General features: G+C 38.4%; 3 long non-coding RNA genes across 4 annotated transcripts; all 3 read right to left on the bottom strand.

Annotated features, from left to right (window-relative positions):
* Window positions 1-2,474: 2,474 nt before the first annotated feature.
* Window positions 2,475-3,629, bottom strand: LOC122038136. 2 transcript variants are annotated; one of them, XR_006127802.1, is made up of 3 exons: window positions 3,072-3,629; window positions 2,754-2,903; window positions 2,475-2,538 (listed from the first exon to the last, which is right to left on the bottom strand). It is a non-coding gene; the product is annotated as an uncharacterized LOC122038136 (long non-coding RNA). The 2 variants fall into 2 exon arrangements; XR_006127801.1 differs by having other exon boundaries at window positions 2,754-2,900.
* Window positions 3,630-5,552: 1,923 nt separating this feature from the next.
* On the bottom strand, window positions 5,553-6,032 carry LOC122011629. Its single transcript, XR_006119992.1, has 3 exons — window positions 6,014-6,032; window positions 5,750-5,815; window positions 5,553-5,577 (listed from the first exon to the last, which is right to left on the bottom strand). It is a non-coding gene; the product is annotated as an uncharacterized LOC122011629 (long non-coding RNA).
* A 257-nt stretch (window positions 6,033-6,289) lies between these two features.
* Window positions 6,290-7,330, bottom strand: LOC122011621. The gene is made up of 4 exons (XR_006119990.1): window positions 7,302-7,330; window positions 6,954-7,071; window positions 6,435-6,611; window positions 6,290-6,342 (listed from the first exon to the last, which is right to left on the bottom strand). It is a non-coding gene; the product is annotated as an uncharacterized LOC122011621 (long non-coding RNA).
* Between the last annotated feature and the right edge of the window lie 3,380 nt (window positions 7,331-10,710).

Here is a 10,710-nt window from a genome sequence, read left to right as displayed (position 1 = left end):
AAAGTATACCCACAATAATCATCATCTGGACAAATATACACCCACTACATGCAATTTAAACCGTCCATCATAACGCTCCTACAACACATAATAATCATATGTACCCCACATAGATATGCAGAATTAGCATATTTAATCCAATCAACCCGATATTCCATATGTTACCTTCTATGTTATCCAACTAGGTGCATATAGTCTAAAATAAAAGTCCACATGAAATAGGATACATCGATCCTCTATAGACTGACCAAACCGATAATGGTATACGGCTAATTCAGTCTTTTCCCACTTCAGTTCAAGTCATGTACTCTATGTGCTCAAGATATCCACTAATCATGAATAACTCAAAGATCAGCATCTCTATAAAATAGAGTATGATGGTCCGCTATTGATTGAACCAACAAAACTAAATCATTCTTATTTCAACTGATCAAGGTTACATTAATCCTTTTTAAGCAACTATGGTAAATCAAACTTCTATTGATCGATCTAACAAGAGTAGATCAATTATCTACTAATAAAATTAATTAAAATAAAATGGTATACTACTGGCTAAGTCAACATGAATATGTAGATACTATCCACTACACAACTAATAATAACAGAGGCTGGTATGTGCCTCGATCTTCTAACCAAACAATCGTAACAGAAGCTAAAGCTACTAGGGGTATGATATGTAAAATCACCAAAGCCTATAATCCTTAATCTCTATTAAGGTCAATCAAGATCAGTGGCTAACCCATCACATATAATATATGCTACAACAACCAGACAAGTACTAGTAAAGAGTGCTAATACATGTCATAAACTGTAACAGTCAACGGTGCATATACAAATAAAAAGGTAGGATAACAGTATACCAACATACCTCCTATAGCTTGGAGATGTCCTGCCGTTGCTAGGTCCCAAAACCCGAAAAATCACATCAAGAAGACTAAAACGCGAAATCCAAAACATGGGCTATAAATCTCGTACCGTACTCTGATACCAAATAAATTGGTATCAGATAAATCTCTAAAAATCCAAAATACATAGCAAGTATCGTATACCTGCTCTGATACCACTAAATTGTCACGCCCCAGAGGAGTCCCTGTCCGAAGAAATTTCGGCAGCACCTCCCCTGTATGGGTGACATCAGCCACAGGCGGCTGGAATATACACACAACCACGCAGTTATATATATATCATCAGCCCACACGGCTGAAACAAAACCAACACAACGGAAAATGACAGAAACCCAATACAAACCAAAGCACAAAAACTACTAGCCGGCTAGGCTTGTACAACTAACAAATAATACAAAATACCACATAACAACATCAACACTCCAAAAACAAAACCGGAGTACAGAGCTAAACAAACTGATGCATAAACAACAAAACATAAGTAAAACAGATAAGTCTTCTGATGTGACGTGGGAACCAGCAGACAGGATATTCCAAGCGACACCAAAACCAACCTGGTACCTGAAAAAAAAAGATAGAGTCCACGGGGGTGAGTTCAACAACTCAGCAGATACCTAGCTGACATGTATAGTAAACTATAACAAATGGTAATAACTATGGAGTACAGTCTTCTGAACAAAAGAAGGTAATGCATAATAGAAAAGGTCAACTTGTACTCACCAGGCCACCTATCGAATAATCAGTCGTAAGATCTGGAAGTGTCGTAAATCACGTATGTCAAACATACGATCCATACAAATCTGCAACATATAAGTGCAACAACCCAATCGATCAACGTGATCGTATGATGCGATGACACGGTCACCCCGATCGTACCTGTCATCACACAACGGTGAAACCGAGGTGGGTGGTCATGATAACTGCACTCTACCATCACTACACCTGATGAGTGAGTGAGTGTTGGAGTACTCCTATCCTCCGACCCCAAATCATAAATGGGGAGCTCAATGCTCTCATCTCCCGGACACGATGACGGGAGGTATCTCCACGCTGAGTCACCGACCAACGGAGCCAAACAGAGTCCACCTGCCTGCCGGCTACCACGTTGCTACACTAAACCAGCGGAGCCAAACAGAGCAAACCGCCACACACCTCTGATATACCACTAACCCACGAGTGGTGATGTGCGATACATATAGCTGGCGATGTGCTCAACCATAGTGGAGCCGATGACGTCGATCGTGATCGTGACACTAAGCATGTAATAAATCGATCAAAGTAACCATACCCGTATATATAAAATGAGTAGTAATATCGATGGTCAAATACGAAGATCTAAAGTACGGATCAGATAGGATATCAAAACCTAGGTCCTGAACATAACAAGCATGGTATGTCACATATATATAATCATATGGGTACTAGCATAAAATGCATAATAGGTGAGCAAACAAGCATGTAACGAGTATCCGGTAGTGACGTACCGAAACAAGGACGAACATAATTATTACTAAAGGCTATAACCTACTAGACATATCAACAAGATATATCAAAAAGATAAGTCAAGGTACCCGCCTCCAATAGATCAAATCGAACCAATCTGATGTTGAGACGCCCGTCTCAAATCACAGTCCTGTAACAACATGATATACAGATTTAGCTAATTACATACTAATAAATTAGCTAAATCAAATCCTCGAGAAGCTAACATAAATCCAGATCCAATTATAAACCCTAATTAGTTTATGTAACTCCTCAATCATATCTTAACCAATCCATTCAAATTGGGACTTGCAATAAGCATAGTCCATCTCAATAACTTAATCTAAACCAATCATAAGAACTCACCCAAATCCAAGATGATCGCTGATGGCTCACAGTCGAAGGGGTTCCCTGCCCAAAACAGAATGACCGGTGGGGTTCCCTCAACACCAAACACCGCTGTAGGGTTGTCAACTCTCTACTCAGGGCTGAAGCAAGGACCTCCAGGGTAAGCTGCTGGATCAAAGAACAAACCACAACACATAAATTCCAAATCCATAGAACACAATACGTATACCTCACAGTCGTGCTTGTTGCTCCACAACACTCAACCTCACCTTACAGCCCTTATCAAGTTACTGTCCACCAACTGGATCAAGAAGAAATAATCAAAACAAAACTCACCAATTTCGGATGCTCCCCTGTTGGTGCACTGTAGGAGGTGGCTGAAGGAAGACCCAACAGTGGAACTAGGGCACGGAAGGGGGGACACCAAGGCTTGGGTTGCTGCTCCTAACCGAAGACCCACTCAAGCTTCCAGATTCCGACGATCTAGGGCAAAGTTGAAAGGCTGCTGTCGGCAGAACAAAAGAGACCAGATTTGGGTCGGCGACACCGAGCAGGGGAGATGAGGGTCGGTGTCGGGCAGAGACAATCGCGGCAGGTGCTAGAGCAGAAGATAAGGTCTGCTGCCGGAGCCAAGGCAAAGAGGGCTCGGTGCTTCCTGATCTCAACAGCCGAGATAGGGAAGAAACAGGGAAAGTCGCGCGAGATGAATCGAGCTAGGGCTCGGCCGCAGAGGGAAAAGGTGTCGCTAGGGCACGCGAGGAAGGGGAAGAAGGAACTGCGTGGCAGTTTTGCGGTTAGGGCATGGGATCGAAAGAAGGAGAAAGGGGGAGAGCTCGGCGCCGAGAGGAAGGAGAAGAGGCGTCGGGTTAGGGGAAGAATCGGGCGGGTGAGGAGAGAAAACGACGTTTAATGGAGAAAGAAAGGAAAATAAAAATAAATAAGATAAATAAACTTTTCCTCACTTAAATGGGGTAGCCTAAACAGGCTTTCCCGGGGGCCCAAATTTATCCCCGTAAACTCGTCCTTACGAGATATGAAAAATTCCCAAAAAATTTCCAAAAATTTCGGAAAAATCTCTTATCATTATTCGCTAATTTTTGGTATTTTACATATATAATTCATCTTGTAGCCACACATATACAAAAATATACAAAATGAGTTGTTACTCATCAAAATACACATGTTTTCCATTACTGTTCTCCATATACATTAAATCACATGTTTTCCATTTGTTGTTCTCCATATGGCACGCTTTTAATTTACAAATTAGCAAGGCAAGCTACATGCTAACAAAGCTCACTTCTTGCATCAAAAAAACTCAAGCCTCACGAATTGCTCGACCTGCAAAAGAAAAATTCAACAAAACTTATAAAATTCCATAATTCCATATTATAGTCTACATGACAACATGAATTCTTGAAAAATAAGCAATACAAGGAAACAGGCCATTTTATACTCGAAGTTGCATGTTTGAGGTGGTTATAGTCAAAATTACTATAAATATGACTACAAAAGAATAAGAGCAACTAAAAAACTACTTTTATCGAGTTAGGGAAAAAATAGACAATTGCAAATTTTCCTCCTCTTACGTTTTCAACTAATGACTGGTTTAAAGAGGATTTTTTGCAACTTCATCAAGTTTTACATTGACTCAAACTTATGACTACCCTTGAACATAATCTTTGAGTATCTATTTGTACATGTTGCAGAACTGTTAGCCACTGCTAGAAGAAATGGAGAAACTCTTCCAACTAATGTACTCCATGTGACTCAAGGAGCCTTATCGAAATATGGTTCTAATAATAATAATAATAAATCCTCTCTCAATCAGTTGCATTCATGAGTAACACATTGGAAGAGGAATATCAAGGCTGTGTCTGAAAGGAAAAGAACTCTGGTATTCACAAAATATAATTTAACCGTCAGTCCTTACATAATGCGAAAACAACTAAATAAGCGTCATGTAACATCAAATGTTAGAATGAGGTATTGGGCAAAGGTATGTGTATAATTTATTTCATGGAACATCAAATGTAGAAACATAGTTTTTTTTTTTCCTTCAACCAAACATTTAAAAAAAAAATGAAAATTTCCAAAGCATGACATAACTGCCCAAATCTGCGTTGGATATAGATACTTGGATAATGACACTCAAACAGTGACACTAAGAGTGAACAATCACTAATCCTATTGAACACATGTACAATTTGTAAAAATAGTCATGTCAGAGATTGCGATCATACTCATGTTGAACTATATCAAGTCCAAGTAACATAGACATGGAACAGTTGTAGCACTGACACCATATTCAACCACACAAGCATTATCATACTAGAGATTTGAATGAACATTAGTTATCAAATTTCGTAAACAGTAAGCAGTAGAGTACTAGCCTTGTATGTTAAACTTGTTGAATGTACAATATCTCATAAGAAAGTTTACCTTTAATGTTATCATAATAATCACATCCAGAGAGAATACACAAATCAATGAACTGATCCATAGTGAGTCTTAGCTCTTCAAGAACCTGAAAAATAAGGATGAGAATAAATACTGTAATTCAATTAACAATAAGCAGAATAAATATACCTTTGAAACGTCAAATTCCATCACAGAGATTTTTTGGAACTAGGATCCATTAAATGATGGAGAAACCTTGGTACCCCAAAAGTTAAAGTATTCATGTTTTCTGAGGCAACCGCAAACACCTAGAGATTGATAACAAACAAATACGTTTAGGATATTAAAGTTAAAAAAATAAAATAGAATGTGTTACATTGCATCATTTTACCTTGTCACTTTTGCAAAGAGCTGCGGATTGAGCTTCTGCTTCACAGGGTGCCTTTAGATCAGAAAGATGAGTTTAGCTTCTAAAACTAGAGATACAATACTTGTATATTAAGCAATTGCAGCTTTAGGAAATGTTTGCAACAGAAAGTAAAATTATGTCATTGTTAGTTCAAATTCTTGTAGCAAGGATAAAGAATTCAATAAGTGAAAGTGGACTAGTTTACCTCAATAGTAGGCACACCCATTAGTCTTAAGAGACGTTTACAATCTTCATTATGTTGCTTGGTTACCTGTGAAAAAACTCTACAGTCATCTACTGTAATCAAATTCTTCAAGAAAGTAATTTGAAAGTTCAAAATATATTTAAAGAAACTCTATGTTACATATGAAGAAAACAGATAATCAGCATGCTAACTTTATGTTGATTGCATCATAATCAATAAGATCCTCATGGTAATTTCCAATAAAATAGCAATATCAAAGATTACCTTGACAGTCCTTTTGCTGAACTTTTCAATTCCCTCCAAATCACCAGTCTGCAAACAACAAATGTAACCAAGACAGCAAAAGAAATTCTAGCACACTAAAGAGTCCCAATAAAGGTACTTGTTATACACAAGCAATGACCTCAATTGTTGTGTTCAGATCGTTAGTTGCATCTTTCCTCTTTAAATATCTAAAGAATAAAATAAGCTTAAAGATTATCATTATCTTGCAACAAAAAAAAAGGAGGGGGACAATGACAAAACTGTAAAGATTAGCCTTTTTGGCAAATTCTTGTTTCTTCAGCTCTGGAGGTTGACCGTCAAATACATATCTGGCATAAAAAAGATGATAATAAAATATGGTGGCTGAATGATAAACAAAACGATATTTAGACATGCAAATGGACTTACACTAGCTCGATACCTGCTTCTAATAATCTGATAGTTCGATTGAACATCCCTTGCAAATGACTTATCGGCCATATAAAATGTCAAGAGTTAGAAGAAGAAATAAAAAAGTCCAACTCATGCATAGATTTTTCAATGAACTCTGCAAATTCTTTCCTAATTCCAGGAAGTCCTCGAGAATCACTATATGCACCTGATTGCTCGAAAGAAAGTTGAGATTCTTATCAGAATGACTAAAACAATATTTACTCATCAACATGAAAAAAATAACAAGGCCTACAGATGATGTTTTGGGTTTGTTACATATAAAGATACAACTAAAAACTGGAATATGACACAAATGTTATGAAAAGGCCAACATAAAGATTGCTTGGGTTACAAATGCACAAACAAGTACAGAATACATTTCTTTTACAGATCACCGTTAACAAGAGGAAACAAGTTGCAAAGCAATTTAGCTTGAGAAACAGACTGCATCAAAAGGGAAAAGATTTAAGCAGACTGCGAGTTGAAAATTGTAGGAATATGTGAATACCTAAACCACCCGAATTCAATGAAAGATAATGTTTAGCTCTTGCAATGACATCTGCTGGGAATAAAAGCCCGACATTAGGGTCATCCAATAGAAATGGAGCTTGGCACAATGCTACCACCTGGAGAATAGTATAAGTAAAAAATTACACCATTAAAAAGAGAAATCTAATGGAAAATGTCTCTTTATCTCAGGGAGCACAGAGAAGGAGAAATTGCTCCATGTACAAGGAATTTTTGACTTACGAAGATGATTTTTTCTCACTGAGTTCCTTAAGTCAAGCAATAGAGAAGAATGATCAACACTTTGATACAAGTAGTTTTTAAGAAAGAATAAAGAGAAAATGGAAACCTGACGGGGAAATGTTAATGGCTTCTATCTGAGAGCATGAGGGTTCCCGACATTTGTGAAAGTAATCTACAAACAACAAAAAAAAACCAATCTCATAGAAAGTAAGTCCAACTTGTATCTTGTTTCTTAAGAATAAATTGCAAGGGGAGTGCAGTATTATAACCTCAAATTTTAATCTCACAAGTGGCATCCCAACAAGCTAACAATAAAAAGAATCAAAGGCATATGTGCACTTCATATCTTGATACAAGCAATAAAGCAAACATATACAGTGCTAAAGAACCCAGGAAGATATCTTCAACCAGATAACAAGAATGGAAAAAAAACAATCAAAGTCAGATCTTTCAGGAATCGAAATAAGAGTCTCTTTCAATAAAATTTATTCTATTTAACTCAAATCATGTTGTGGCATAATCAACGAAAATTGTGTATGAGAAAGCATCATAACCTTCTTCCCCTCCTTCTACAACTCCGAAGCCCGCAGGTAAAGCTCCCCTTTGACAGCATATGCAACTTTCTTCACATTCTCATTCAGCAACTTGTAGTCCAGCGGCTTCGGCACCATCCTAATACTAATTAATGATTTAAAATCAGAACTTCTTATCTTAATACTAACTAAACAACAAAAGGAGTATAGAAGAGGTCACATGCTAATTTTATGATGGAAAGCAGATCAAACTTACTTGGACATCAAAGATTTTGTTGCCTTCTCCAGGCATGGAAAAATTAGCCTATTTTGACTGAAACTTGTTGACTCTCTTTGTTAGAAAATGGGCAGTCTTCTTGAAGCATATAATGTAGAAATATGCATCTCCGACTTTGCTGTAGTTCTATAGACATGAACAGAAACAACAATAAACAAGGATGTCATGGCTAAAATCCTGATGCCTTTGCAGTCTGATATTGACCCTGCAGAAGAAGCTTGCTTACATGCGAAACGGACGTATGTTTTCATGTTATTCTCTGATCTAAGAAGTCATTAAGAAAAACTAGAGGAACAAATCTCGTGGAAAATGATCGCCATATTCAATTAATGATACGATTAAGACAATTTGGTGAATTATTTTTTAAAAAAATGACCCTAATTCGATTGAATCTGAAGCAGAGGAAACCCTAATCGAAGGAAAAAGAGATCGAGCGCAGACCTGGAACTCGGAGGTGTGGTACAAGCTCATAAACAAGCGGAGGGCACTGACCTGGAGGAGCATGGGCTGCGGCTTCCCTTCGTCATCCTCCTCGCCTCTTCCCAGCGGTGCGAAGATGTCGTGTGTGTTGCTATATAGGGAAACAGGTTCGAAGAACCCTCTGCCAAGGCCAGACGACGAAGCGACGGCTTGCATCCCGGAGAAGGTGATGAAGACCACATCGTCACTCCTGTCAATGACGAAGTTGGAGCTACCTGCATTGGCACGCAGGCAGCGGGTCTAGGCTTGTGCTAGAAGAGGGGGAAGATGCAAGGAGCGCACCAAGGACATGGCTCATCTCAAACCTTTAGGAGGCAAAGGTAGATAAATCAAGAGTGAGGGTGAGAATGAGAGAGAGAGGAGAGCACACCGTTGTGGAGGAAGATCCAGTGGTCGACGGGATGGCGTGAAGAGATTGTATGAGGAGAGGGAAAGAAAATTGCCTTAGGTTTGGGAGCGCGAAGGAAAAAGACGGCGCCGAAAAGAAAACAGCGAGGGAAAGGAAAACAGCGAGGGGGGGGGGGGGGAAATGACCAAATTCAATTACAACGGTTTTTTCAAAACTGTTGTCGTAGATGCTAAAAAGGCGGATAAAGACAATGGTTTATAAAACCGTTGTAAAAAGTGTTGTCGTTTTAAAAAAATATTGCTCAATGACAACAGTTTTGCCAAAACCGTTGTCTTTTATATTTAATGGGGAGTTCAAAGACAACGGTTTTGGCAAAAACCGTTGTCTTTGAGCAAATACTCAACGCTTTCTCTTAAAACCGTTGTCGTAGGGGTGTTGTCGTTTGCAGTTTTTGTTGTAGTGAGAGATTTGACATTGATTTGTCAACTAAGTCTCCTACTAGTGAGTGATCCACTACAATGTTGAGAGAGTTGACAATGGTGGTGATATGCTTGCTGGGTTGCTTTACTCTTTGCTACTCACAATGATCTATGGTAGAGTGATCTCGCGTAGCCCGTAGCTAGATATCTATTTTCTGTTTGCCCACAATGATCAATGGTAGAGTGATCTCGCGCACAGGGACCTTGATATTTCGAACTACCCATAATGATCTATGGTAGAGTGATCTCGCGTAGTCCCTAGCTAGATAGTTAGATGTCTTGGTCACTTGCGGGTTATTTGTTGTGGAGCGTTTCTCCCACATATTGAGGATTGTTTGTGGTGGAGCGTTGCTCCCACATATTACGGATTATTTATGGTGGAGCGTTGTTCCTACATATGTTATATTTATTGTGGTGGAGCGTTGCTCCCACAGATGCTGTATTGATTGTGATAGAGCGTTGCTCCCACATATGTTGTATTGCTTGTGATAAAGCGTTACTCTTATATTTGATAATCTATTACTGTTATATGTACTGGCACATGCTTAGGTTTTTATGGTACTCATGTTGCTTATGTTGTAAATGCATGTTGCATATGTTTGAGATCTTGCCATGATTCATACATGTGCATTTATCATGCATGGATATATTGTCATATATATTACCCAGGTGCTATGAGCAGATTTGTTGCTGATCAATTATATACTGATTGTTATACCATGTCTAAACTGGTACTGGTATGTGGGTTTATCATGTCATATATGACTATGTTTTTATTTTCCTACTGAGACTGTACACTTTGATTGCCATACACTATCCATGCACTATCTTATCAATTACCTACTAAGTGACCCACACTCACCACCGTATTTGTGTATTATCTTTTTTCTCAGGTAACAGGTAGATGATTGTGGAGTTACTTGGAGTATTCTGTCTACCGGTCTCACGTCACATTCAAGGACAGTTTCTGGTTTTGTTTCTTGTTTTACTTGCCTTATGTTTTATGGATTTGGCATTGTATAATTCGACTTTATTTTGGTGTCATGTATTGGCCTTGTTTTGGTTGTGTAAAGTCTAGCCGGCTAGCAGTCTGTCATTTTTTATTTATGGACTTTCCTTTCATTTTCCGCTGTATTTTTAGTATAGTCGTGTGAGCTGTTTATTATACAACTATGTGGTTGTGATCATTTTATTCCAACTGAGTGGGCTGTGTATATAACTGTATGGTTGTGTATGTTCCAGCCATGTGGGCTGTTGATTATATTTTGTGAGTAGCCTTGTGGCATTGTATATATGATTCATATTGTCACTATTACAGGTGAGATGTTGTCCGTTTGTCGGGCAGAGACTCCAATGGGGTGTGATAGCACAATTCTTCAAATTTTCTATTTGTTCTT

Source organism: Zingiber officinale, chromosome 1A, assembly GCF_018446385.1.
Source record: "Zingiber officinale cultivar Zhangliang chromosome 1A, Zo_v1.1, whole genome shotgun sequence".
NCBI classification, from domain to species: Eukaryota; Viridiplantae; Streptophyta; class Magnoliopsida; order Zingiberales; family Zingiberaceae; genus Zingiber; species Zingiber officinale.
This window is presented reverse-complemented; position numbering and strand designations above follow the sequence as displayed.